The sequence below is a fragment of the Aythya ferina genome, assembly GCF_964211825.1.
Source record: "Aythya ferina genome assembly, chromosome: 2".
In the NCBI taxonomy this organism is placed as follows: domain Eukaryota; kingdom Metazoa; phylum Chordata; class Aves; order Anseriformes; family Anatidae; genus Aythya; species Aythya ferina.
The window spans coordinates 67,940,065-67,967,804 of NC_140297.1; the positions used below are offsets into that span (position 1 = coordinate 67,940,065).

At 43.0% G+C, this 27,740-nt stretch overlaps 1 long non-coding RNA gene across 1 annotated transcript in view; it reads left to right on the plus strand.

Moving 5' to 3' along the window:
- The first annotated feature begins 3,574 nt into the window (after window positions 1-3,574).
- The window catches only part of LOC311432993, a 41,554-nt gene continuing 17,388 nt past the window's right edge, over window positions 3,575-27,740 (plus strand). The window contains exons 1-3 of the long non-coding RNA XR_014690472.1: window positions 3,575-3,718; window positions 10,365-10,433; window positions 20,403-21,173. This is a non-coding gene — a long non-coding RNA (uncharacterized lncRNA). The remainder of the gene's footprint in view (window positions 3,719-10,364; window positions 10,434-20,402; window positions 21,174-27,740) is intronic.

Sequence of the window (27,740 nt, forward strand, 5' to 3'; positions counted from 1 at the left end):
TGAAATATTTGGAGATTCTCCAAAGGCCTGCATGGCCATGAACGATTCATATGACATTTAAGTACAGTCAGGAGCTGGGCTCCAAGCTGTCATTTAGATTTGACACCTCCCTTGTGATCACAATGCTCTATTCAAATATGGGTATATGACTTTACTTCAGAACCTAAGTCCAAAGATGCACAGACTAACTCCCGAAGTAGCTCTGCAGTACAGAAATAAGCTTATATTCACAGTCAGACGTTTAGCAAAACAACCACAAAAGGCTGGAGTTCTCACCATTATGCACAGGATCAGACCCAGGCACCGCTGAACGATTATAGAATGAAAGAAGGAAAACACACATTTAGAGAATACTGGGAGAAAAAAAGATGGAAAAGGACGGAAAAGGATGGAAAAGTCTGTTAAGAAGCAAGCTACAATTCAGCTCCTGAGGAGTTATTCTCAGGTGAAAATATACAGCCTGTGAGCTCAAGAATTGCCTGGCAAATGTAATTTACTCAAACCTGAAGGTACGCATAACAACAATTTTCTTCTAAAAATTTCTGTAGTGACAATTGAGCTTTAATGAGATGATTAAAACCAAATACAGAAATACATTTATACTACTGTCCACCGTTAGTATTTTTGGGAAACACTGGCAAAGCAACAGAGGAGATCCTGAAGAGCAAGATGCCAAACCCTGGATTACCTGTGTAAACCGTAAATAAGGAATGCCTTAGCCTCAGACTTGTTAATCTGGAGCATTACATGAGCAGCGCATTTGTTTAAAATTTAAAAATGCAGCATCCAGAAAAGCATGATATCTACCTTACAATAAAATGTTAGTGGAGAACAAATACGGAAATACTTTCCAAAAGAACATTTGAAATAGAAATATATATATATATATATATATATATACACACAATGAGGATTTCTTCTCTAGAACTCCTTTAACTCCTTGAAAGTCTTACCAATAGACTGAAAACAGTAGATCATAAAAATGGACAATAGTCTATTAAAAAAAAAAAAAGATGACACCCCCCATTTCAGTCATTTCTGCATTTCTCATTTCACTGCTCTTACCAGTTATTTGTTCAGATAGTATAACCCTCAGGCATATAATATGTAAAGCAATAAGCATCAGTTCTCTGGTGAATTTTTAAACCTACACGAATCCCATTATAATTTACACTACAATAAAAAACTTCAGAGAATATCACTCATTCCATTTAGCTCACCTTAATACCTTTTTACTCTTCATTACTTCCTGTTCTATACAACATATTGCAGAGCTGAACTGGATCATTATCTTAGTCTAAATCATCCCTGCCCTGTCAAATGGACTTGATTTAGTAGATTGTAGAAGATTGTCATCTCACACTTGCTTGTGATGCTTTTGCTGCCCCAGGTCTTATTACTCAGTGAAAATAAGCATCCTTTAATACTTCTCTAGCTTTTTATGAGCTTGGGTTGTTAACAGAAGTGCGAGTATTGTTGCTGTTGTTCTGGACTTATCCTACAATCATTTGCTGCTATGCAGGCCAAGACAATTACTACAGGCTGCAGCAGATAGATATAATATAGATATATAAATAGATATATAATATATAGATATAATTCAGAAAATATATAGATATAATTCAGAAAGAAATTAGCTAGCTGAGCCAGTCACAAATCTGTGATCCTCCCCCTCTACTCTGCCCTGGTCAGGCCTCACCTGGAGTACTGTGTCCAGTTCTGAACTCCCTGGTACAAAAAAGACTGCAATCTCCTGGAAAGAGTCCAGCAGAGGGCCACAAAGATGATACTGAACCTAGAGCATCTTCCCTGTGAGGAAAGGCTGAGAGACCTGGGTCTGTTCAGCCTGGAGAAAAGAAGACTGAGAGGGGATCTCATCAATGTGTGTAAATACCTGAGGTGTGGGAGACAGAGGGATTTGGCCAACCTTTTTTCAGTGGTTTGCAGGGACAGGACAAGAAGTAATGGTCACAAGATAGAGCACAGGAAGTTCCACACTGACATGCAAAAGAACTTTTCACGGTGAGGGTGACGGAGCACTGGAACAGGCTGCCCAGGGAGGTTGTGGAGTCTCCTCTGGAGATATTCAAGGCCTGTCTGGATGCCTACCTGGGCAGCCTGCTCTGAGAAACCTGCTTTGGCAGGGGGGTTGGGGGAGTTGGACCCGATGATCTTTTGAGGTCCCTTCCAACCCCTACAGTTCTGTGGTTCTCTCTCTCCCCTGTACCCCATCATCCTCAGCTATTTGCTACTGCCCAGAAGAGAAAGCAAAAAGGATCAAGGAGACCTGATTAAGGACACTTCTGGAGATGCTGGGTTAGCTCAGGCTGCTGATGAGCATCCATTGAGGTCTGTGCTCCTGATCCCTCCTGCTTGTGGTTAATGGGGAACAACAAGATCCCATGGGTCACCTCAGCTGCCCTACAAGCTGTCATCTCTTTACTGAAACAGCATAGCAAGTACCCATCATCTGCACCCATATCACCTGCTACTGCTGGAAGGACTGCATCTCTTATCTCAGCCAACAGCAAGGTGACCCAGCTGGTGCAACATAGCTATGGCTACAATGCAACCTCAAAACAAGACCCGATGATTGACTACTTACTATCTACCCCGATAGCCCTCTAATTTAGCGCATGCATGAAAAGATGCTCCCTGAAATGCGAGGGGTACCCAGCTCAGCCACCCCTTGCTCCCACCATCCTGGCAGTCACTGCTTATCAAACAAAACAGATGATGTTTGCCCATGGCAGGGGTTTGGATTAGATGCTCCTTTAAGGTCCTTTCCAACCCAAACCATCCTATGATTCTATGATAATTCCTGCAATAACTGTGGGCAGCAAATAGAGATACAAGCAGTCTTGATTTGGGAGTGCTTTTGGGCCTTGGGGTACAGCTGGACCATGTTAACTAATGAGTACTATTGATATAACCTGTGTAGTTCCTGCTAATTTGTGCTATTTATTTATGCTAACTTATATTTTAATTTCTGTTATCCTTAAAGAAGAAATGCTGACTTGCTTTGTTACTTTTGCCTTTATTAAATGTATCCCATTGGCCATCATTGTTTTCCTAGTACAGCAGTGTTTTAAGGTACATGGGACTTCAAGAAAAGTTGTTCACTTAAAGGGTAAGGCCTCATTTTCCCTCAGGAACTACTCAAAGATCAATGTTTCATTTACCATAACTATGGAAGCAGCAGATGGAGAAAGCAGCAGGGAACAACACAAAGTGAAGGTGAAGAGAATATCCCAAAAATGGAAGGAAAAACAAAGCTGTTCTGGGATTGAGCAGACAAAACAAGTGCCCAAGCTACCAGAGCTGCAAAAATTAAAGGGCTTCAAGCTTAAACACCATTAAAAGGGAAGATTCTACTCACAGTGGACACAGCGGGTGCATAAGGGCTTTAAATGCAAAATCTTGCCAGGAGTTCCTTAACTGAGCAGCCAGGATGTATTCTGAGTTCTTGCAGCCACAGAGCTGATATCTGTGCCAGCAAGTTATGAAGCACCGGTGGTGTCATGCTGTAGCCACAATTTAAAACTCAGCCTATTTTTTTTTCCAAGCAAGTCACCTTCTGCCTACTGAGCTACTAATCTGCATGTATTTTTTTAAACATGTATTTTTTTTAAACATTTCATTAAAGTGAATGAAGATATGCTGCAGAACGTTCTTTGATCTGTAATATCGCTGCAAACAGAATAGATCCATGAACTGGGTGAGTCAAACCTTTTTTTCTACACATTGATTTCTTTTCATTTTACAAGTACTCCTGCAGAACAGAAGTGGATTTTGATTTGCTGTTGCTTACAAAACTGCATATAGGCATCTCCTGTTAATATCCCACAGATCCATTATCCAGTAATAAGCATATGTAGGTCAGGATTTGACATCAAGAGTCATTTCTGGAAATGACTCTCCTTTCTTTTATACTTCCATGTTATTTACCTTTGTTAAAAGAACTTGTTTGAGCAGTGGGGTCTTAGGAGATGCCTATCATGCTGTTAAAAGAAAAGTTCATAGCACTCATACATGAGAAGCTTTACTTCTTTCACAGATCTTTTTGTCTTTCTGCCCACCCTGTAATTTCATTTAATGTTTCATTTGTAAGTAAATACAAAAGGAATATTTAAGAAATAAGAAACCAACAACAAAACAAGCAATTTGATACAAATCCAGCTGAAACATTTTCACAGAAACTATTGCATAGATTTAAAGATCAATAAATAAGAAGCTGGAAACCATGAATAAGCAACTAATCCCCATTAGAGAAGTTTTTCCCATTTAGAGAAGGCTTTAGAAGTTTCATAACTAAATCATCAGGTGATGGCCATCAGTTTTAGGGCGAGAAGGAACCTTTACTTGAATATCAATTTCCATGATCAGTAAAGGATCATTACATTAAAAACAAGGCAAAAATAGTTGTCTTGAATTCTACTAGGGTCAGCATTTCAGTACTTCAAAGCAAAACTTGCAATGGTATTTATCGTTACAGGAAGATGTAGGTTTCTAAGGGAAAACTGGGAGAGAGCTATGCCAAAAAGTTACCTGAGTGATTTTAGGAAGAGAGAAGGGGAGAGGAGAACAGGAAAGGAACAGCTTAATGTTTCTAACCTTTCCCTAAGTATATATTAGAAAGGGCTCTCCGGGTGAGTCACTGTGTGGGTGATTGGCAGAGTGCTGCCGAGTGGAAGAACAGCGGGGGCAGAGGGAGATTACATAAACTCATTGATGACTACTTACATAAAGAGGAATTACTACACAGCAACCTCTCTCTTAGTGGTACTACTATCTTTCTGGAAAGTTGCACAGAGGCTGGCTCTCCACTACAAGTTTTACTCCTTAAATTTACCTACCATTGGGGTTTGCGAGGTAAATGCAAGTTTTGATTGGTATTGGTAAATTATTGTGATTATATGAGTCAAAAAATAAACTCTTTTGCATCACACCCCTTTTCCCTAGTTTTCTACGTTCCAAGTGTGTAATGTCCATCAAAATTCTATCAAAATGCAGTTACTATCTGTACTACAGCCACCCTTCTAGTGGCAAATTTGATATGTTGCTTTCCCATGATAAAAAAACCTTGTTCCCTCTTCTTTTAAGATTCCAGTAGATTTTGGAAATAACTGTCTTTTTGCAAGCCTCTGTTTTCTGTTAATTTTTTTTTTTGTAATTCTTTTTTCCTCTCTCAGACTAGAAATCCATTACTCTATTTTTTTTTTTTTTTTGGACAAAATCCCAGTAAATTAACATGTATCAATTTGCTTGTTCTTTTCTTCCTTCCTCTTCAGTCTCAGACAACTGTTTGGCAATTTGATTTGGATCCAGCAGGCACTTTTTTATGGGGAGCAAAAGCTATTTGCCAAGTTATTGACGTTGGTAAAGGTTTACAAGATTACAATACTGCACCAAATAGCTGTGAAAAGATGCTCCTCAGTGTAAATAACAAAGAGCATGCCATTAATTCCCAGGACATAGGATTATTAAAACATAAGCCACACATCTTTCCCTATTTTATGGATAGAAGATATTCTAATTATTTTCAGGGTAGAACAGGGACTGCAGGATTTATCTCTATATACTCCAGGCTCAAAGCAGAATACAGACCTAAATATATTAGCATCATTTCTTAAAACATTAAATTCTCTTCCTTCTTGCCATGCTTCCCCCCTCCCATTAATTTCTTCATTGCTCATGGAAGAGAAGAACCATGAAATTAACAGCAAACTAAATATGCTGCTAACTGTACTGGGTCTGGCTGGAATGTTAACTTTCCCGGCAGCAGCCCATTCAGTGCTGTGCTCTGTACTTGTAGCTGGAACAGCAGTGTTATCACACCAGTGTTGTGTCTACTGCTGAGCAGCAGTGGCACAGCATTGGGCCTTTCTCTAACCCTCCTAGGGAGTGGGCAAAAAGTGAGGAGAGAAACATCACTAGGGCAGCTGACCTAAACCAATCAAAGGGATATTCCATACCATGTGGTGTCACACTCAGCAATAAAAGGTGGAAACAGGAAGAAGAGGGGGGGGGTGGGCTCTCGTTGAGAAGACGTCGGTCCTCCTCTCGAACACCGGCTGCGTGCGTTGAGGCCTTGCTTCAAGGACGTGGTCAATCATCGCTCATTTGTGGGAAGTAGAGAGTAATTTCTTTCCTCTGCACTTCCATACAGCTTTCATTTATTTTGTTTGTTTGTTTTCCTCCCTTTTTCCCCTTTCCCTTTTATTTTCCCCTTAGTTAAATTGTTTAGTTCATGGTAGTCTTTATTTAATTATTATAATTATTTCCCTTTAATTAAATTATCCTTATCTCAACCCGTGAGTTGTTCTTTGCTTTACTTCTCCCCCTCCTTATCTAAAGGAGGGGGAGTGAGAGAGCGGTTGTGGGGTTTAGCTGCCCAGCACGGTAAAACCACCACACTAACTCTGGTAGAAAAATATTCAGGCAAAATATATTCATAACATTTAGACAAACCAGCAACGTGCGGCAAACACCTATATTTCTGGCAAAACAGCTATGCCAGCGCTACCCCTCCAGTTCTGACTGCTTAACTCCTTTGGAGTTTGCAGCTTCCTACAACAGGAGGAGGTTCTGAGCACTATGCCAAATGCTAGTCAGGAAGGCAGGTCAAATGAAATAAAGGCTCCCTCCTGGGTGCTGATGGAAGTTAGGGAAAGCTGAAGCAGTTTCCACAGAAATTCCAGAAATGGTCCTAGTGAAAATCTTGGGGAAGTCATTAGAAATAGAGCTCTAGTAAAATTCTTAATAAAGATCCAACAAATAATTAAACAGGTTCTAGAAAATCACAATAGTATCTACACCAGCCAATGAAAAAAATAAATACTATAAGAATAAATACCATTCAGAGTCAGTGAAATATGCAAAGTTGTTCTTAGGGTCAGAATCTCATGAATATGCTAGTATTAAGTCCTCTCCACCACATTCATGTCCAAATTTTTTAAATCCCTCCAACATCTCCTGTAATCCCTTTGGTCTACCTGGAAGCACTTTAAAATCTTCCTCAAAGCAGTTTTAAGGAGGTGTACTGGGAAGTACACCTGTACTAGTAAATGACTCAGATAGCAGTACAAGTGTTAAAAGAGGATAAGTGAATGCAGTATAAAATTCAGGGTGCAAAAAGCCATGTTTTCATGTTAAAGAGAGCAGTTCTCCCATGCACGCATCTGTAGAAGGCAATGAGTAAGAAATGGAGAGCTGGGCCCTGAATAATATTGTTAGCCTTGTTTAACAATAAAGGTAATTTAATTCTTAAACAGCCAAGCTTAATAACACAATTTAATCTACCAAGGAACTAATATTACTATGAGCTTCATTTCCAGTTAATAGACTTTTTTTTTAATTAAGTTGTTTAGATGTAGAGCTTAGGGATATGGTTTAGTGGGGATTGTTAGCGTTAGGTAGAGGTTGGACTCGATGATCTTGAGGTCTCTTCCAACCTAGAAATTCTGTGATTCTGTGATTCTGTGATCTTATGTAAATATATGAACTTCATATCTTCCTCATGTCACTATGTTTATAACTCTTTAAATGTCAGAAAGTCAGCCAATTTTATTTCCATAATTTTGTTTCATTTATAGATTTCAAACCATTCTCCACTGGCTCAAAAGCTTTATTATTCCTATTTTACATAAGAACAACATTGATTAAATGATCTGGCTCGGTATCACATAGTAATAGTGATACTGTTAATGGGCTTCCTGATCTTCGTTGATCAGGTTCAACCTCTTCTGATAAGACAGCATTCAATAACATAGCAGTCATAGTGATCAGCTATTGCACACAGATTTATGTGTGAAGCCTCCATCTGGAACAGCAGATATCAAACGTATCTCAGGAGAGAAAAATGTTTCTTAGCGCTCGCTATTCCATTACTTGAATAACAAGTATAAAACTAAAAGCTGGTCTTCAATTGGATAGACATCATCATAGTCACATTTCATGAAACACTAAATTTGCAATAGAATCATATAATCATTAAGATTGGAAGAGACCTTCAAAATCATCTAATCCAACCATCACCCTATACTACCAATGCCACCCATTAAACTATGCAAGCACTACGTCTAACCTTTCCTTGAACACCCCCAGAGACAGTGACTCCACCACCAACCTGGGCAACCTATTCCAATGTCTGACAACTCTTTCTGAGAAGAAAAGTCTCCTAATTTCTAACCTAAACCTCCCCTGGCACAATTTGTGTATCCTCACAGAGTAGTCCGGAAATGAGTGTCTGTGGAAGACTGCTGGGTGTTTACTGGAGAGTTTTAAGGGGAAACAATTAATAAAAACAAGTATAAATTTGTAACACCAGGGTCTGAATTGCCAGTGGAAAAAAATTAAGTCTGAAAAATGAATAAAGTCCTTTACCTAAGAAAAATAAAATACAATCCTCAAAAAACTAGAGACCTTTGAAGATTTGTTTATAAATTATCTGAAAAATGAAAGACATGACAAAGTCTTGGAAGAAAAAAAAAGGAAAAAAAAAGAAAAAAAAAAAGAAAAAACATTACAGAGAGTCTGGTCCAATGAATGTAAATACTACACAAAGAAGTTGAGGTCTAAGTTACCTTACTGCATAAAGTTTTTGCTTATTGTCTGTTGAGAAGACCTGACTCTCAGGCTGGACAAATTCAAGCCACAGCACACTACCATGCACCCTAGACTGGGCTATGGGAAAGAATTATCATGTTTTTGTTGTAGTTCAATCCTGACGAGTGCAGGAGCTGCAGCTGGCAGGAGAAAGCCTGATGCCATTGGTGAACAACCTGTCTAAAACAAGATAACACTATGACTAGTGCAAGAGAGAGTAACTTCAGAGTCATTTATATCATACCTTAAGAAGGTCACAGCACCAAACCTGTGACACATATGCTGACAACCTAAATTAGTAATTAACTAATAAACTACCATTAATAAAGTAAGCAATGTTTAATTTTAGGTACCGGATATAAAATTTCACTGATGCTTGCTACTCCAGCAAAGTTTAAAGATGTCACCTGGGCATTTAAATTTGTTCCATTGCCTCTTAGGGTTTTTTAAAAAATATCAACATACTGCTCAACTCTGTTTTAGTTTTCTGTGTTTAAAGTATCCTCAAGCTGAAGAGAAAGAACACACTAGAAATACAGTCTAGGAGCATTCAGATCATTATTAACACAAACCAATACATGACTTCCATGTGTTTCTATTCCACAGAACCACCTGTTATCAATCACAGGATGACTATGACCCAGTGATTAGATTTACTGTGGAACAAGACAGATATGATTGTTGATGTAATTGGAAAGATATTTCCAGTTGAAAGAGAAAGATTAGCCAGCATTCTGAAACATCTGGCATACTGAGTGTAATTTTGGCCATTCATATCCAATAAAATAATGAATTTACACTGGGGCAGTAGCAGAGAAGGGCAAGAAGAACTTCAGAAAAATTACAAGTGTCTTACAAGAGGAGACTGCAAATCCTCAATTTGGTCATATGGCAACTCAGGAGAACGATTACTGCTCCCTATATATTATATATTTTACCAGATAAAACTAATAGATAACACTACCAGTCAAGCACATAAATGGGTGGTAAATTGCATTTAGGAATTACCTATCAATGTCTGACATTCAGACTAGTGGGATTCTGCATTGGTCTGCTCTGGGTCTGAGGCTAGTCAGATTTACATTAACAGTTTGGAGAAGATAACTAAGAAGTGTTCATTCAATCTGCAAATTCAGCAAGTTAGAGGGTGGCAAGCATATCACAGAAGAGGAAAAGAAATCAAAACTGTCTTGAAAATAGAATTATCTTTCATATTATAGTTGGCTTGTGCCTCATCTTTTTTCAAAATGAATTCTACACTTTTGAATGAGATGTACCAACCTCTGCTTAGAATGCCTGACTAAACAGCTCTTGAGAGCTCAGAGAGCAGAGCCTGGGAGCACCACTCTCTCAAGCCTTACTGCTTGTCACCCTCTCCATTTCTGTGCCACCAAACTTCTGGGTGACAACCATGCTGCTGTAAAATGTGCCACCAAGTGAATCCATCCAGCCCAGCACTGTCAGGAGCTCTCCTGCAAGCACTGATGGGGTACAGCAACACAGTGTGCAGTTCTCCAAAACAGTATATGGCTTAGCTTACACAAAGTGGCTGGGTGGTGCTCCAGAAATGCCTCTGAAGTTACAGTCCTCAAGCTGTAGCTGTAATTACCCTTCTTTTCAAAGACTTCATTATGGCTATGGGGACAAACTCTGATTCAGCCAGTCTGAGAAAATATACAATAAGGTTTTGTATTTTCTCTAGTTCTCATTATGATGGCCAATCTAACAGATCAGTGTCTTTTGATCTCTTTCTCTAGCAAAGCAGTCCTGTTATCACCCTGGGAAGCAGAATCCTCTCCAGCAGTGATACACCTGGCTATTAGTAGGTGAACAATCGTTTTGCTTTTCCTGCCCTCCTGGTAGAAACTCCTCTTTGGTCTATCTCATTTGCACATAACCCTCTATAAAACACCCACGTAGCAGCATGCTTCTCAGTCATCCAAACAATATGCAGCTGTACCTCTGTTAGCATGGATGCACCCAATGGTGTTTCATAGCCCCTTCTGCACCCTCTATTTTTCATCCACAAGCACCATCACTGGGATGCTCCATGAAGACTCTCTGTCTAATGCTCAAAGAATTTCTCCAGAAGAAACAAAATGCACAGGAGGTAGAAGCAGTGACTTGATTCAGAAGACAGGTTCCCTACCATGAAGAGATGGAAATGATCTCTAGATCGCAGATTCTTCTCAAATCATCAGAAAGGCTAATACACTTTTTTTTTTTTTTTTTTTTCCCTATGACTTCAGGATTCTGATTATTTTGCCACATGGTTTATAACTATTGCAAAACTATCTCAACTCCAAACTGAAAACTCATGGCATTATACAGTTTTGTGGCTAATGGAATCCATCTCACAGAGCAAATGATTACATTAACAAACCCTCTATTCATATATATTCTTGGCACTGTTAGATCTACCTTGAGCTGCATTTACAAACCGCACTGTGATGCCAATCACTGCTATGACAATTTTCTCCTGAATATGAACTTTGTCTGGGTGAATCATGTTTTGTCTTAAGGACAATACAGTCTCAAAGCAGCATACAGTTACTACCAAACATTTTAGCAGTTCTCAGCCTTTCAGTGGAACTCCCAGAGTTTCAAGTCTGTGGGAGTAGCTCAGGAAAACACTTGTGTAGCTAATATGTAAAGGTGGTTTTTTTTCATCAAATAACTAAATATTTTTGAATGAACTCAAAAAAAAAAATCTAGTGAGGTTAACAGCAGTATAATCAGGTTAGTAAAACATACTGATCTGCTTAACTGGTGTAAAAATGAACTGAACTTGACTGACATGTATCATCCCTCCAAAAATTATTAAAATAAAATGGGAGCCACTGACACAATAAGGACTTTTAGCTACAGCAAATGACAGCTGAGCCTGTTGACATACTAGCATGAAAGCCTCAGTAAAAACTGAAGGCTACTTATGCAATCTGGGAGCAGAGAAAATAATATTTTAATGAAAAAGGCATTGTAGGATGTTCAAAAGAATATGAAGCAAAAAGGGGCAGTTAAGCTGTCTAAATGGCTATTTAACTACAGATGCAGGACTAACAACTAAAACTGCATCTTTAACTGCATACAGCATGTTTAACTATGCAATGCAGTGAGAAGGCTGCTATAATGTTACCTACTTCTGCAGCTTGATGGGTAGTTACAGCTTTTACCTCAGAAATGCCGTTTTAGCTCTCCAACCTCCAATGGAATATTCAATCTTTTGGCAGTAAGAAAAGAATTAAGAGCAATTTTCCCTGTTCATCTGCCTCCTAGAGAAGAGAAGACAGCCACAACCACTCAAGCAAAAACATTCGTGAATGAGGATAGATACAACGAGAGCTGTTCTCCTAATCTTTTATTTTGGATAAGTTGTAGCACAGTGTTTCCCATTGCTCCCACCACTTGTGGGCCTGCAGCCCACACGCTTGTGGTAATTGCTTCCACCCCTTGTGGGACTGAGGAAACATAAAGAAAGGGTGAATGTGACTTCCAGATGGGTGCTATCATAAGGGATGCTACTGTGCAATTAACAAAGGAGTGGGTTCACAGCTGAGGAACCTGAAACAGATGCTCAATAAAAGCATAAAATATATGAAAATACATTAAAATAAATAATTGATTTGGAATGTGTAAAAGCAAGAAGTGCCATGCAGTCAGGTAGTGATGGATACCATGCTCTGCAATGCTCTTGCATTTGGGTCTAGACACTTGCAACCTTTACTTATGATAGTTGTACTAATTTGAGCGAGGGAGAACGGGTGGGTCACAAGGCACAAAAGGCATGTCTATTAGCTTAATAAAGGTCCTGTGCCAGACCCCAACATATCTATCCTTGCAGCTCAGAGTCAAACTCAATGTAAGTATTAGTTGGCAGTTTAAAGTTTTTGAGCCCATAAGGTTGCATTCTAGACATTTTCCTTGCAGATTTCAGTAAAGCAGAGGAAGAAATTACCCTACCTCTCCCATCCTTTGGCTTGGCTTTCTCACCTACTGCCTCTGACTGTTGAGCAGATGTGACTCTCCTACCTTGCACACAAAGGGGCCTTCGATGGATGAAGCCTTCCTTCTACTAAAGTACCTCTTTCCCATTCATGGGATGAGCTTGCAAGGCTTTAAAGGCAAAATAGAACGAATAATTTTTACCATGGAGCTGTGAGACTGCCTTCTGCTCTATCTAAATAAACTAAATGCAAGCAAAGTTACTTAATTATATAATACCATTCTTTGTAAGAGTGCTTCCCAGCAAGATATCCTGAATGTCACCTGACAGCAACTATTATCTTCCTATTAGACTTATTCTGTGTAACCACCAGCTTTAGCACTTTACCACAGGTCTGTTTGTCACATATGCATTTAATGATGTTTTTAATTTTTTCCCCTTGGAATAGTGTAGTCCACAATTTCACTGAAGAGGTGAAATTCCCATTCACTGAGGAGAAAAAGTAATTCCTTTTTTCTCTCACTCTGTAATTTTTAGCATGCAAATTGCAGCTGGGAAAGGGGATTATACAAAAATAGTTTTTACTCTGATTACTGTGGGGTGATGTCTTCTGACAGTGCACTCAGCTTGTTCTAGTATACTAGATAATGCATTGTTTTTGAAGAACAAAATAGCAAGAGTGTCCAAAAAGAGCAGAGATTTAGCAGCTCACTAGATTACAATATATTTTCAATGTGGTACTTTAACAGGCTGAATTAAACACTGCCTTCTTGGCCACCTGAGCACACTGCTGGCTCATAGTCAGCTGACTATCCACCAGTACTCCCAGGTCCTTCTCTGCCAGGCAGCTTTCCAACCACTCATCTCCCAGCCTGTAGCTCTGCTTGGGGTTATTGCGCCCCAGGTGCAGGACCCGGCACTTGGCATTGTTGAACTTCATAGAGTTGGCGTCAGCCCATTGGTCCAGCCTATCCAGATCCTCCTGCAGAGCCTTTCTACCCTCGAGCAGATTGACACACGCACCTAACTTGGTGTCATCTGCAAACAGTAACAGGGTGCACTGGATCCCCTCATCCAGATCATCAATTAATATTAAAGAGGACCGGCCCGAGTACCAAGCCCTGGGGAACGCCACTAGTGACCGGCCTCCAGCTGGATTTGACTCCATTCACCATGACTCTTTGGGCCCGGCTACCCAGCCAACTTTCTAACCCAATGAAGTGTATGCCAGTCCAAGCCATGAGCAGCCAGTTTCTTGAAGAGAATGCTGTGGGAATGCCATTTGCCGAGGCGATCCGCTCTGGAGCAGACGCGTTCTGCAGCGGAGTGGGGGATCGGGCCAGGCAGGGCTAATTTTTCCGGCATCGAGCCTACTTGAGGGAGCCGCCAGGACCCGGCAGCCCTTGTGAGGGAGGTTGACGAGGCGAAGGCGGAGCCAGCAGCGCCCCCTCCCCAGCCGTTCAAAAGCTGCCCCTAGGGAGCGCGGCGACCAGGGCGGGCAAACAGGGCGTGGCGTGTCAGAAGGGAGTGGTGCAGCAGTTCACGCAGGCAGGGCGAGCAGGAAGGGCAGAGCGCTCCCCCCGCCCACACGAACACCTCCTTAATGACAGCCGTTAGCTAGGTGATAATGGTCTCCACCAGGCACAGTGCGCTCTCCAGGAAGTCGGTACACACCCAGACCGACTACCCGTTAAAAAATGCTGCAGTTCAGGTCACCGGATGCAGGGAGTGTCTGAGCCTGTTGCTGCCATCGGCGGGAGGCAGAGAAACTGCGTGCGTGAGGTGCGAGCAGGTGGATGACCTGGTCCGCATGGTGGCGGAGCTCAAGGAGGAGGTGGAGAGGTTGAGGGCCATCAGGGAGTGTGAGCGAGAGATAGACTGTAGGAGTAACTCCCTGCAGGGCCTCAAGGGGAGGTACCGAGGTGAGACTCCTCAAATGGGGGTGGACCCCCTGCCCTGTCGCTGTCGGGCAGAGGGAGGGGATCTGAGAATTCAGGAGGAATGGAAACAGGTCCCTGCTCGACATCGCAGGCGACGCCCTCCCCTTCCGGCCCTGCATTCCCAGATGCCCTTACACAACAGGTTTGAGGCCCTGGAGCTCGACAGACCAGTAGCTGAGGAAGAGGTAGCAAGTGTTCCCAGGAGGATGCCTAGGGCGAGGAGGTCAACTCCACGCCTCAGGACTGCCTCCACCAAGAAAGGCAGGAGGGTTATTGTTGTTGGAGATTCTCTTCTTAGGGGAACAGAGGGCCCTATTTGTCGGCCTGATCCTACCCGTAGGGAAGTCTGCTGCCTCCCTGGGGCCAGGGTCAGGGACGTTGCCAGGAAGCTTCCCAACCTGTTACGCCCCTCTGACTATTATCCTCTTTTGATAGTCCAGGCGGGCAGTGATGACATTGAAGAGAGAAGCCTGAAGGCTATCAAATGAGACTTTAGGGGGCTGGGTCGGTTAGTGGATGGAGCGGGACTGCAGGTGGTGTTTTCGTCCATCCCTACGGTGGCAGGGAGGGGTACAGAGAGGACATGGAAAGCCCACCTGTTAAACACGTGGCTCAGGGGCTGGTGCCAACGCAGAAATCTTGGGTTTTTCGATCATGGGGCACTTTACTCAGCACCTGGCCTGATGGCCGCAGACGGGTCCCTATCTTTTAGGGAAAAAAGGATCCTGGGCCAGGAGCTGGCAGGGCTCATTGAGAGGGCTTTAAACTAGGTAGGAAGGGGGATGGGGCTGAGGCTAGGATTGTTGGGGCTGTGCCAGGGGGAATAATGGCAAGGCCGGAGGATAAGGCAATGGCCCAGCTGAAGTACATCTACACCAATGCACGCAGCATGGGTAACAAACAGGAGGAGCTGGAAGCCATCGTGCAGCAGGCAATCTACGACTTGGTTGCCATCACGGAGACGTGGTGGGACCAGTCTCATGACTGGAGTACTGCAATGACTGGCTATAAGCTCTTCAGAAGAGACAGGCAGCACAGAAGGGGTGGTGGTGTGGCTCTCTATATTAGAGAGTCTTTCAAGGTTGTAGAACTCGAGGCTGGGAATGATAAGGTCGAGTCCCTTTGGGTTAGGATCGGCAGGGACAACAAGGCTAGTGTCCTGGTCAGGGTCTGCTATAGACTTCCGAACCAGGATGAGGAGACAGATGAGGAATTCTACAGGCAGCTGACAGAAGTTGCGAAATCGTCAGCTCTTATACTCGTGGGGGACTTCAACTTTCCTGACATATCCTGGAAGCACAACACAGCCCTGAGAAAGCAGTCTAGGAGGTTTCTGGAGAGCATGGAAGATAGCTTCCTATCGCAGCTGGTTAGTGAACCTACCAGGGGTGGTGGCCCGCTAGACCTTCTCTTCACAAACAGAGAAGGACTGGTGGAGGATGTGATTGTTGGGAGCTGTCTTGGGCAGAGTGACCATGAAATGGTGGAGTTCACTATTCTTGGCGAGGCCAGGAAGGGGACCAGTAAAACCGCTGTATTGGACTTTCGGAGGGCTGACTTTGAGCTGCTCAGGACACTGGTTGGTGGAGTCCCTTGGGAGGCGGTTCTGAAGGGTAGAGGGGTCCAGGAAGGCTGGGCGTTCTTCAAGAGGGAAATCTTAATGGCGCAGGAACGGTCTGTCCCCATGTGCCCAAAGATGAGCTGGCGGGGAAGAAGACCAGCCTGGCTCAACAGAGAATTGTGGCTTGATCTTAGGAGAAAAAAGAGGGTTTATAATCTTTGGAAAAGTGGGCAGGCCACTAGGGAGGACTTTAAGGATGTAGCGAGGCTGTGCAGGGACAAAATTAGGAAGGCCAAAGCTCATCTGGAGCTCAATCTGGCTACTGCCGTTAAAGATAACAAAAAACGTTTCTATAAATACATCAACACAAAACGGAGGACTAAGGAGAATCTCCAGCCTTTACTGGATGCAGGGGGTAACTTAGTTACAAGAGATGAGGAAAAGGCGGAGGTGCTTAATGCCTTCTTTGCCTCAGTCTTTAGCGGCAATACCGGTTGTTCTCTGGATACTCAGTACCCTGAGCTGGTGGAAGGGGACGGGGAGCAGGATGTGGCCCTCACTATCCATGAGAAAATGGTTGGCGACCTGCTATGGCACTTGGATGTGCGCAAGTCTAGTCTTCTTCCCCTCCGGTTTGTCTTTGGGCATGTGGGGACAGACCACTCCTGTACCATTAAGATTTCCTTCTTGAAGAGCGCCCAGCCTTCCAGGACTCCTCTGCCCTTCAGGACTGCCTCCCAAAGGACTCTGCCAGCCAGTTTCCTGAGCAGCTCAAAGTGAGCCCTCTGGAAGTCCAATATAGCAGTTTTACTGGTCCCCTTCCTGGCCTCGCCAAAAATAGAGAACTCTACCATTTCATGGTCACTCTGCCCAAGACAGCTTCCGACAACCACATCTCCCACCAGTCCTTCTCTGTTTGTGAAGAGAAGGTCTAACGGGGCACCTCCCCTTTTAGGCTCAGTAATCAGCTGCTTCAGAAAGCTATCTTCCACGCTCTCCAGAAACCTACTAGATTGCTTTCTCTGTGCTGTGTTGTGTTTCCAGGATATGTCAGGGAATTTGAAGTCCCCCACGAGAACAAATGCTGGTGATTTCACAACTTCTGCCAGCTGCTTGTAGAACTCCTCATCTGCCTCCTCATCCTGGTTCGGCGGTCTATAACAGACCCCCACCAGGATGCTTGCCGTGTTGGCCTTCCTGCTGATCCTAATCCACAAGGACTCAACCTTATCATTCCCAGCCTCAAGTTCCGCGACATCAAAACTTTCTCTAATATAGAGAGCCACACCACCACCCCTTCTGTGCTGCCTGTCCCTTCTGGAGAGCCTATAGCCAGTCATTACAGCACTCCAGTCATGAGAGTGGTCCCACCACATCTCCGTGATGGCAACCAAGTCGTAGCCTGCCTGCTGCACGATGGCTTCCAGCTCCTCCTGTTTGTTACCCATGCTGCGTGCATTGGTGTAGATGCATTTCAGCTGGGCCATTGCCTTCTCTCCCAGCCTTGCCATTGTTGTCTCTCCCAGCCTGGCACAGCTCTAACAAGCCTTGTTTCAGCCCCGCCCCCCTCCTACCTAGTTTAAAGCCCTCTCAATGAGCCCTGCCAGCTCCTGGCCCAGGATCCGTTTTCCCCTTAGAGATAGGGACCCATCTGTGGCCATCAGGCCGGGTGCCAAGTAAATCGCCCCATGGTCAAAAAAAACAAAATTTCTGTGTTGGCACAAGCCTCTGAGCCACCTGGTTATCAGGTGGGCTTTCCGTGTCCTCTCTGTACCCCTCCCTGCCACCATAGGGATGGACGAAAACACCACCTGTACTCCCACTCCCTCCACTAACTGTCCCAGTCCCCTAAAGTCCCATTTAATAGCCTTCAGGCTTCTCTCTTCAATGTCATCACTGCCAGCCTGGACTATCAAAAGAGGATAATAGTCAGAGGGGTGAACCAGGTTGGGAAGCAACCAATGTCCCTGGCAACATCCCTGACCCTGACCACAGGAAGGCAGCAGACTTCCCTACAGGTAGGGAGTGTCAGGCCGAAAAATAGGTCCCTCTGTTCCCCTGAGAAGGGAGTCGCCCACAACAATCACCCTTCTTTCTGTCCTGGGGGAGGCAGTCCTGAGGTGTGGAGTCGACTTCCTCGCCCTGGGCATCCTGCTGGGTAGACTTTCTACCTCTTCCTCAGCTACAGGTCTCTCAGGCTCCAGGGCCTCAAACCTCTTGCGTAAGGGCCCCTGGGAAGGTGGGGCCAGTGGGGGAGGGCATCGCCTGCGATGTCGAGCAGGGACCTGTCTCCATTCCTCCTCAACTCCTAGGTCATCTGCCTCTGCCTCACAGCAACAGGGGAGAGGGCCCACTCCCATTTGGGGTGTCTCACCCTGGTGCTTGTCCTTCAGGCCGCACAGGGAGTCGCTCCACAAGTCTATCTCACACTCACACTCTCTGATATCCCTCAACCTTTCAAATTCCTACTAGAGTTCTGCCACGAGGCGGACCAGGTCATCCACCTGCTCGCACCTCACACACACAAGTCTCTCTGCCCCCCACATCTTGACACAGATTTACCTTCTTCAGAGACTAATGACCACAGGGAATCCCAGAGTCAGAATACTTTGGATTTGCCCAAAAAGTAGAGAGAGAAATGCTGCAGGTTAGAAAACCCTGCATAATGTAGAATGAGCCACTGCATGCTGCAGTGGCTGTTTAATGTCCTGGGTCTCATCGTTCCTCCAAGAACAACTTTTACACTTAGTCTATACTTCCATTTCAGTACTTTGTGGTATTATTAGCGAAGCAACATCCACCATTTGTAGTCAATCATTGATAACAAAAAGTTTAAGGAAGAACAAACTGGATGAATACTCATGCCATTGGAGTTATCACCTTAGGTCAAATTTGGAATTAACGTGTTTTTCATCTCACAAGTTATGATATGGTAATTGCTTAGCTTCACTGACAGCAGCAGATGTCCAGATTATGTGTTCGATGAATGTTGTTTATGACTTTGTTCCATTGCAATCCTCCTGATCCACATGTCCTGGTTTCAGTTAGGACAGAGTTAATTTTCCTCCTAGTAGCTGGTAGGGTGCTATGTTTTGGATTAGGGTGAGAAGAGTGCTGATAACACCCCAATGTTTTAATTGTTGCAAAGCAGTGCTTACACCAAGCCAAGGACTTTCAGCTTCTCACTGTCCTGCCAGCAGGCAGGCTGGGGGTGCAGCAAGAGCTGGGAGGGGACAGACTCAGGACAGCTGACCCAAGCTGGCCAAAGGGGTATTCCATCCCATATGGGATCATGTTGAACAATATACAGGGGTGGCTAACTGGGGCGGGGGGGCCGGCTGCTCAGGGTTAGGCTGGGCATTGGTCAGCGGGTGGTGAGCAATTGCATTGTGCACCACTTGTTTCATATACATTATTACTAGTAGTACTATCATCATCATCATCATCATCATCATTATTATTATTTTCTTGTATTAATGAACTGTCTTTATCTCAACTCACAGCCTTCACTTTCCCATTTCTCTCCCCCATCCCAGAGAGGGAGAGGGGAGGGTGAGTGAACGGCTGTGTGTTGTTTAGCTGCCGGCCAGGTTAAACCACACCATGCTATGAAGAGGAATAAAAAAGTCATGATAGCAAACCTTATTCTTAAAAGCTCCCTGTGAAGTTGAGTCTTCTCAGGTAGACTATTCCTAAGATTTCTTATTAGAAGATTGTAATGAGTACAGAACCTGAGGTCAGCTGGCTGAGACTTTTCTACCTCCATTGTGGCTAAAAATTTTCAAATACTTTTATCTTCAACTTAGACAGAAACCTGGGGGGGGGGGGGGGGGGGGGGGGCAGTGTCTCACCTTGGATTCATACTTTTTCACCACTTATTCAAGGGCATTTTTTCCCTCTCATATCCATGTGCCATATCCATGAAGTTTTAGGGGGAGTTACCTGCCATTGGGATCAAGAGTCATGTGGGCACATTTTTTAATTAATATATTTAGACATTGGGAAATTTTCTTTATTACCACTCCCTCCTGTTGCCATGGTTTTGTTATATGTGTTCATCTGATTCATGTCAGTATGGAACATTTCTTCCCAGTGTGTCCCAGTCTCCCCCTCATTATAGTCAAATTATCAAATCTTCAGAAATATTCCTCAAATCCATGAGCCTATTTGCTTTTGTTATTCTGAACTCTTATTTCTAACAGTTACAGCCTTTTTGCCTTCTTTGTGGTTGATTTAGCACTGCTATAGATGTGACTGGAGTGTCCCTGTGAATGGCCTGTGAGGAATGTTTTAACTACTCATGAAGTGTCAATAAGAGAGCTATTTGTGTTTGTATGTTTTTTCTTTGAAGTCTCTGATGTCTGGGGGTTTCAGAACAACTGCTAACAACTAGTGACTGTTATGGCTTCTGAATGGGACACTATGCAAGCCCCTGATATCTGGCCAGGTGGCCAGGAGATTAAGGAGAAAAAAAAGAAGCTGAAGGACGGCTAGGAGACAAAACTTGCAGGGGGTGCTGTGTAAGCTTGACATGCTGCCAAGGAGTACAAAGGGGAAGGACAAGAAAAAAAAACTTGGAGAGGAAGACTACAAGCCTTCAGCATGAAAGACCCTTAGAGACCCCCAGAGGGACCAATGGAGACTGATGCGCATGCTCCAGTGGGATGTACCGGATCCCGGAAGCTAATTATAATAACCTATTTTTTTTAGAAGTAGTAATGAATATGTATTAGTCTAGGAGCATAAAAATCAGCTACTTGATGTAACTGGTGTGCGTCCTGGTGGAGCGGAGACTCCCGGTGCACCCAGCGCTGTTTTCTTACCTCTATTCTTTTAATAAATCCTATTTTTTTATTTAATCCTACTTTGGGACTGAGCAAATTTATAACAATTTGGGGGCTCATCCGGGATGGCTATGGTTCCTGAATTCTGATTTGATATAGGAGAGGCGCCCTACCATTTGGTGGCTCCTGTTTGAGTCAGGTTGGGACTAATGCCATCCTGAACCTGAATAAAGGTAAGCAAAGAATTTGATTTTTTTGAGCTCCCTTGCCGGCTGCAGCATTGTTTGTTTTTTGCCCATAATTCTGCGCGCGAAGATCCGGACGAAGACGACGGAGTCGTAAGTGTTTGGGTATGTGTACTGGGTCTGGCTGGAATGTTAACTTTCCCGGCAGCAGCCCATTCAGTGCTGTGCTCTGTACTTGTAGCTGGAACAGCAGTGTTATCACACCAGTGTTGTGTCTACTGCTGAGCAGCAGTGGCACAGCATTGGGCCTTTCTCTAACCCTCCTAGGGGGTGGGCAAAAAAGTGAGGAGAGAAACATCACTAGGGCAGCTGACCTAAACCAATCAAAGGGATATTCCATACCATGTGGTGTCACACTCAGCAATAAAAGGTGGAAACAGGAAGAAGAGGGGAGGGGTGGGCTCTCGTTGAGAAGACGTCGGTCCTCCTCTCGAACACCGGCTGCGTGCGTTGAGGCCTTGCTTCAAGGACGTGGTCAATCATCGCTCATTTGTGGGAAGTAGAGAGTAATTTCTTTCCTCTGCACTTCCATATAGCTTTCATTTATTTTGTTTGTTTGTTTTCCTCCCTTTTTCCCCTTTCCCTTTTATTTCCCCTTAGTTAAATTGTTTAGTTCATGGTAGTCTTTATTTAATTATTATAATTATTTCCCTTTAATTAAATTATCCTTATCTCAACCCGTGAGTTGTTCTTTGCTTTACTTCTCCCCCTCCTTATCTAAAGGAGAGGGAGTGAGAGAGCGGTTGTGGGGTTTAGCTGCCCAGCACGGTAAAACCACCACAGTATGCCGTTCGGTTGGGTAAAGGTGCGGTTGCCAGTGTTTGTGTGTGTGAGAGTGTAACTGAGACTTCTAAAGTCAGCATGGAGGTCTTTTTGTTTTCTCACCAGTTCCAATCTCCTGTGGGGGGGCTTGGCCGGTGAAGGGAGTGATTCTATAGAAGTGGTTCCTATAGAATTCAGGGATTCGTGGGTGGGTGATAGGTCCTAAACCTATTCTTTTAATAAATCCTATTTTTTTATTTAATCCTACTTTGGGACTGAGCGAATTTATAACAGTTTCCAAACACACAAAGGTATTATTAATGTTCAGCTTAACACTTCTAATGAGTACCTGCTGTTCCCTGTAGGTCAGTTTTTTTTTGATTTATTTTTTTCCTAACAAAACATTAATTGAACCATGGATTGCAATTAGTGTTATTAACTATTTGAAATGACTGCCCACCTTTTGCCCTTCATTTAACATTTAATTTTATTTTCAAGAAAATTTCATTTATGCTAGATGGAAATCAAAACAACTCCTCAGCCCACAGTTCTCAGTATACAGAAGGGAGACTAATTAGTAAGTGGAATAAAGCAAATTGAAACAACAAGTTCAAAATAAAGCAGGCAGCTTTAGTATTTCATAACAATGAAGTAGGACAGCCCTCTCTGTATACGAAGAAAAACATTATTTTTCCTGTGGAAACAACAGAAAGTGGAAAGAAAGAAAGGTTTTTCTAGAACAAGAATATGAAAGCATTTTGAGCATACCTGCCTCAATTCATTTAAGATGGAGAGATTCACCAACTTCCTTCACAATAGAATTGCCAGCTTAAAGCAAGACTTGCTCACGAAAGGAAGTTTGGACTACTTTTCTCAAAAAACAATAGCCTCTTACCCTGATTGAAAGTATTATAAAGACCAAAACTGGCCAACATTTTCCATTAAAATACTTTCTCATTGCAAAATGCTAATTCAGTGACACTGAAGTGTACTGAAGCAAGAGAGATTTAACTGACAAGTTTGTGTAAGAACCAATTTATGTATTTCATTTAAACCATATGATTTTGAAACATGGGATTAGAAATTAGAGAGTGATTGATTAAAAATGAATATGTAGGCAACACTCGTTGCTTAATATGTGCTACATTTGCGATGTACCTGTGCTGCGATTAGGCCTCCAGATAACAGGAGCCCCTGGGATCCCAAGAAGCAGATCAAACCAACCATATGGTTCGGACTGTGACCAAGGGCTCAGAGATAAGGAGGACTGTTCTTAAAAAGGGACGTCAAACATGCAAGGCCTCGAGATAACAGCGGCCCCTCAGATCCGGAGAACCGGACCAAACCAGCCTTATGGCCCAGATTGTGACCAAGGCCTCAGAGAGCATGTGCAAGGAGATGAGGTGAAAAGTTCAACCCTGATGAAGACATCTTACTTCATCCTCATGATCCTTAGCACCCACCACCAGAAGGCAAGCGCAGACGGGAGTAGTTTATGGAAATAACTTCTTGGAGCTAATTTTAATACTAAGTGGAGACAGGTTATAAATATGTATAGGCATAGTGGGAAACATCATGCATATGCAAATTTTTACTGCATATAACCAAAGCAAGTTGCCGTGTTAGGGGCGCACGACTTTGGTGGGACAATCCCCTGTGCTGCCCAGCGCTCAATAAACATACCTACTTTACAATCTTACTGATTGTGGAGTCAGCTTTCCGTGAGTCAATTTCAGCTAATACAATGAAAACATTTTGTTTGTGTGCTAAAAACTCACATTTCTTTTGGAATTCCCCTTACTTTTTCTTCCCCCCCCCTCCCACTTTGGGTCATAGTTTCCAATCATATAATTGGGCAAAAAGTTTTGGCAAGTTCTGATCTCTATATCATCTTTAATTATTAAAGCCTTCTTTAAAAAACACTTTTGCTGTGTTTAAGTAATGAAGATCTTCCTTATAAGCATTGCCACCAGTTCCCAGCTACCCTCATAGGACAAACAGGCGATCAGGCCCAGTCAGCATGGGTTTATGAAAGGCAGGTCCTGCTTGACGAACCTGACCTCCTTCTATGACAAAGTGACGTGCTTGGTAGGTGAGGGAAAGGCTATGGATGTAGTCTGCCTTGACTTCAGCAAGGCTTTTGACACCTTTTCCCACAGCATTCCCCTCAAGAAACTGGCTGCTCATGGCTTGGACTGGCGTACACTTCCTGGGTTAGAAACTGGCTGGATAGCCGGGCCCAAAGAGTTGTGGTGAATGGAGTCAAATCCAGTTGGAGGCCAGTCACTAATGGTGTTCCCCAGGGTTTTTAGCTGGGGCCGGTCCTCTTTAATATCTTCATTGATGATCTAGATGAGGGCATTGAGTGCACCCTCAGTAAGTTCGCAGATTGCACCAAGTTAGGTGCGTGTGTTGATCTGCTCGAGGGTAGGAAGGCTCTGCAGGAGGATCTGGATAGGCTGGACTGATGGGCTGACGCCAACTCTATGAAGTTCAACAATGCCAAGTGCTGGGTCCTGCACCTGGGGCGCAATAACCCCAAGCAGAGCTACAGGCTGGGAGATGAGTGGTTGGAAAGCTGCCTGGCAGAGAAGGACCTGGGAGTATTGGTGGATAGTCGGCTGACTATGAGCCAGCAGTGTGCTCAGGTGGCCAAGAAGGCCAACTGCATCCTGGCTTGTATAAGAAGCAGTGTGGCCAGCAGGGCTAGGGAAGTGATTGTCCCCCTGTACTTGGCTCTGGTGAGGCCGCACCTCGAGTACTGTGTTCAGTTTTGGGCCCCTCGCTACAAGAACGACATTGAGGTGCTTGAGCGAGTCCAGAGAAGGTCGATGAAGCTGGTGAGGGGCCTGGAGAACAAGTCCTATGAGGAGCGGCTGAGGGAGCTGGGCTTGTTCAGCCTGGAGAAGAGGAGGCTCAGGGGCGACCTTATCGCTCTCTATAGGTACCTCAAGGGAGGCTGTAGCGAGGTGGGTGTTGGTCTGTTCTCCCACGTGCCTGGTGACAGGACGAGGGGAATGGGCTAAAGTTGTGCCAGGGGAGTTTTAGGTTGGATGTTAGGAAGAACTGCTTTACTGAAAGGGTTGTTAGATACTGGAACGGGCTGCCCAGGGAAGTGGTGGAGTCACCATCCCTGGAAGTCTTCAAAAGACGTTTAGATGTAGAGCTTAGGGATATGGTTTAGTGGAGGACTGTTATTGGACTCGATGGTCTTGAGGTCTCTTCCAACCTAGAATTCTGTGATTCTGTGATAGATTCCACACACCATCACACATCCTGTGATATGAAGTGGTACAAGCACAAATTAAAGCTGTTAACTCCTGGATAAGGAAAACACTCAAACAAAAATAAAGTTTTTTCTGGATTTTTTTTTTAAACAAACTCCCTCACCAGGATCTTGACTGTTTAGTTCACCCATCTCTGCTTTGCCTATTGACTTCTGAATCTTGACAAAATTCAAGCAATTTCGACTCAGAAGGAGATCTCAACCATATTGAATATTTCTATCTTTCTGTCTTTCATGAAAACAAACAGGCAGATTGAAATAGGACTATTTCAGTGCTGCTCTCAAGGAAATTATTGGATTGTGAGAGTGCACCTCATTAGTCAGCAGAGAATCCTTAGGGAACCCTCATGTGTATTTTAACCATAGGAAACCTTCATTCTGAACTTCTGCCTTCTTGACTGACACCTAAGACAGTGAGCTTTGGGATAGTCTGTAGGATGCTACTTCCATAATTCCACTGCTCATGAAAGAATTCATAAAGTGAGCTAAGAAACTCCTTGCTTATAGTTACTGAAAGTCAGTGCTGCAGCACACTGCTTTGCTCCAGTGGCTCTTCCTACACTGGAAAGCATTTTGCTTTGACACAGAGATAAATGGGGAAAGGGAAAAACATGGCATAATGCTGATGTGAGTAAATTCTGGTGACTTAAAATTCTGGTGACTTAATAAATTCTGGTGACTTAAAATAACGATGCCTCTTTTTATGCCTCCCAGAAATAGAAGGATATTGCCGCTTTATAGCTGCAGTGAATCAAGCAACAGATGAAGATGTGCTAGAAATGGTAACAAGCTGAGCTGTTTCTGTGGGGGGACTGGGAGTGCAGATTCAGATTGCTGACATTATATTCACAAAGTGAACATGGTGAGCTCTGGCATGCTCCTACCCATTAAATAAACCCTAGCCACATCATTTAGGCAGGAAGAAGCAGGTGGCATAGCTGCATCTTGCCAACAGATGCCAAAGCCGAAGGGATGGAGCATTCCTTCTGCTGACAGCAAAAGAAAAGAAACAGAGAAATCTGCTACTAAAAAAAAAAAAAAAAAAAAAAAAAGAAAAAAAGGAAGGAAAAAATGGGGGAAGAGGTTAAATTTATTAGTTCACTTAAGAAGTCTATCCTCTTACCACCCAGAACAGATATGCTTACCTAAATGTCAAGACAAACATTATGACATTATGGACTTCAGAACAGGACAGGCTGCTCAAGCATGAGAATAACTGAACTCTGTTGATCTTTGCATGCTGTTTTTCATTTTGTGAAATACTTTTATCTATCTTTGTATAAGTAGATACATACTTATAAAATGCATATCATATATATGTTACATACACATAAATATTAAAATATTTTTCTCCTCTCCCCTTAAATAGTACATTTTCAAAGCAAAGGAAACCTAACCATCAGAAGGAACTCAGTCATACCTCCCTTAGGCCCAATACATTTATCTAGTTAAATAAAACACCTTTGCAGGGGGAAGAACATCCAGACGGATATAATTCTCCTCACATGTATTTTTCTATTAGAAACCCTACATTGATCCAATCTCTGAATGGATTGTTTTGTTTAACAATTAGAGAATTGTCAGGAGTTGGACACCTGTCTTACTTATATAATTTTTTTGAGGTCCCTTTCAGAAAGTCATGTGTGTTCTTTCATTTTGATATTTCTCAGTGGTAGTATAGTTCTTAGAAATCTTCAGTTACAGTTATGCAATCCCTATTGTATTCTAGTCATGTCTTGGGCAGCATCTGTCCTACTCCATCTTCTTCACAAGGACCGAAAAATGATTGAAATTTAGTAAATTTTTAGGTAATTCATGACATGAAATGGAACACAGCACAGTCTCTTGGTTGAAGTGTTCGACAGAAGTGAACAAAATAAAAATCAGTAAGCATTATTCCCATCACTAGAACTGGCAGTGCTCTGACAATACATTGTGAGTGCTTGTCCTTCCAGCAACAACTGGCTATTTCACCCAAAGTAATTCCTTTAGGATTGTGATATAAAAGAGCGCTTTTACAGATTCAAGTAGAAATGAATAAACAACATTCTAAGGGTTAATTTTTTAAATATTTTTTGCAGTTGGCTTTCTGTAAGTAATTGCATTATACCAAGGTGAGGGTGTATACTCTGACCATAATACCCTGCTTTTACCAAGCACCTCTACTTGTACTGATTTAATGAAATAAGTAAATGTATGCTGATTATATTTCACTGTGGGAGATAATACAACAGTTATGGAATTAAAAAAAAAAATCTAAACTTTTTAAAAATAAATCATCTGCATCTAGCTCTCTGACAGCCTTTTATCACTGAAAGTTGATAAAATTCATAACTGGCCGAAAGAAATGCTCACCACTCCATCTTGACCTGGAGGGTGACCGTACCCCATGGAAGCTCATCTTCAGCTATTTTTGAACACTGATAAGCCCATTCCCTCTTCAACAAGATGGATATGTTCTAACCAATGAGAGCATTTGTTGCTGAGGCTGTTTGATGAGGAAGACTTATATACATGTATGTTTCAACAGATGATGCACATAAATCCATCAGAGACCGCAATAGAGGGTCATAAATACAGCCTCTAGAAAGCAGCATAATAGGGACCTTATG